Here is a 2736-nt window from a genome sequence, read left to right as displayed (position 1 = left end):
GTAGTTTGAAAATGCTTGTTAAAAAAGATTTCCTAGAACAAGTGAGAAATAGTACCTTCAGTTGCCTTTCCAGCTATTTATTCTAACCAAGTCAAAAAAAGTCACTTTTGCAAAAGGAACATGTTCAAAGTATTGTTCTTTCTTCAGTTTATTGTTGTTTCTTGCCAAACATTTAGGTGGTTGTGAAGACCTTTTCCTTAAGCAAATTTTTGTTATGAGACCATTGTTTCTGTTCTGCCCTATCTTTAAAAAATGTTTTTTAAAATTCTTTGGAAATTGGAAGTTTTGTTAGTGATATTTCAATATGAAGTTGTGACACATACAGAGATAAATATTACACTTCCAACATGTTTGAAGAAGTTTAACATTTGACTTGATAGCTAATTCACTGTAAAATCTTCAGTGTTAATACACAAGATGCACTTCTGTTGAGCTGATCTTGTTGAACTGATGTATAGAAATCAAGTTTTGATTTAGTGAAGTGAATTTTATATCATCCATTTACTTATAATGAGGAAGAAGTCAGTGAACTCATAGAAACTCTCCTATTTCACTATGAGAGCAGTATGAAATAAGATCTGAAAGAGAGTTGTTAACTTTTTTAAAAGACAGCTTCCTGAGAAAGGTGTCAGGGAGCACATTTCTAGCATAGATTTCTTGTTAGTTGGATTCTCCCTGAAAATGCTAGTTTTTCCTGGTTTTGGTGACACTTTTAATACAGAAAGTATATATACGGAGGATGGCCATAATACATGTATGTGGCAAATGGTAAAAAAAATCTGTATATTCTCTACCATGCAGCCATCTTGCTGACAAAATACTACATTCCATTGTACTCATAAAATTTCCTCAAATTCTTTAGTTTCAAAAATTCTGCATTAGCAGTTCTTTGACAGCAGGAGGAAACAATGACAGGAGACAATAGAACTTACTTTTATCTTCTAAGACTGTGGTTCCCAACCTTTTTTTTTTTTTACCACTCTCTAACATTAGTACCTAAAAGGTTACAAATTCAGTTTTTGGTCAACTTTAGAGTCAGTTTGATTATTTGGGGGTGCTAATTCAGAAAATTGCACTGGATAGACCACATCAGCTCTAGTTTCTGATACAGAACATATGCCATCAATTAGTCACCATCTGCTCTCCCTCAGAAAACCACATTTAATAATCTACAGCTGATGTGGTCTATCCAATGCAATTTTCTGAATCAGTATCCCAAATAACCTCAGGAACAGGCCAAAAAACTAAGACACCAAGGCGCCCTCGATGCCACATGGAACAGCCCTGCTCAGGGGGAGGGAGGAGGAGGAGGAGCAACAGCAGCAGTCAGGAGGCGTTTTGTCACACCTATCGTGGGTAGTCAGCCTCTCCCCTCCCAACATCCTCGTTGCCTTAGCTCTATAAGATGGTTTCACAAGACCAGTCACTCTCATTGCAACAGTATAGTAATGGTTAGGCCATGGACCATATTTCAGTTGTTGTGGACCACTAGTGACCCACGGACCACAGGTTGGGAACCCCTGTTCTAAGAAGACACTACACATTGTAAAAACCAAACTGAAGTTCAAAACTGAATGCAGCTGATTCAAATCAGAACTTTCTTCACAAAGAAATGCATATTAGTTTAATTTTGGAATTTATAATTCTGTTCATAACAAACATTCTCTACTCTTCAACAACAAACAGCTCCAGATTTTAGCGTGGGTCTGCAGAATCAAATAGATTTACCTATATGGTGATGTACCACTCAACAGTTGGTTTAATGGGAGCAACTAACAGGATCCCAGGCACAGTGGGTAACTGGAATTTATATGTACACATTAAGAATAAAAAGCCTTACATGTTTTATCCAGGCTTTGAATTTTGCAGCTTTTACACAAGACACTTTACATACACTTGGCACGCACACAGTTTCTTCACTGGTTTTAAATGCAAATATTTATTAGATTTTGACTCAATGACAAGCCATGCTTTGCTATATAATGTTGGTAGTTCGACTTTCCAGGTTCTTTGCAGCCATCCCTTTATCTATTTCCTCATGTCTCACAATCAGAGATATTGGCAGGTACTATCTATGAGTTTAATTTACTGTGCAATTTTTAAAAGCACTAGCTGTTGAGGTATGATTTCTTTTCTCAGGACTCCTATTATGTTTTTGTGAACAGTGTGGTCACTTCTGGATGTCTCCTAGCTGATCGATAGATCAGTTTGAATCCAGGGAGACCAGGTTGAGCTTCCTCTGTCAGCTCCAGCTCCCTTTGTGTGGACATGAGAGAAGCCTTCCACAAGGATGGTCAAACATCTGGGCATCCTCTGGGCAACGTCTCTGCAGACAGCCAATTCTCTCACACCACAAACTACTTGCAGTTGCATAAGTCGCACCTGACATGAAAAAAGCTGTCAAAAGATTTCATGTAGATTAAAAAATTGAAATAATTGCCTCACTGGATGAGAAGACATCATACTGTTAATGTAAAAGCTGATAGAGCAAGAAAAAGGAGATTCCTTTGTAGAATGCCATTTCCTTACTTGCATTGTACAAAGAATTATTTTCTTTAGAAATGTCAAAGTGTTGTACCTTTGCCAGTGAAGAATATTTAAGGTAGGTGTTTGAAACCTGCCTTTAAACACATTACAGCATTGCATTGCATACAAACTATTGAAATGATTTTGTTAAAATCATTTTGAATTTTGATCCTGTCTTCTGGAGTATTAGCTATCCCTCCCAATTTGGTG

Source organism: Anolis sagrei, chromosome 2 (genome assembly GCF_037176765.1).
Source record: "Anolis sagrei isolate rAnoSag1 chromosome 2, rAnoSag1.mat, whole genome shotgun sequence".
Taxonomy (NCBI): Eukaryota; Metazoa; Chordata; class Lepidosauria; order Squamata; family Dactyloidae; genus Anolis; species Anolis sagrei.
Note: the sequence above shows the minus strand (reverse complement) of the source record.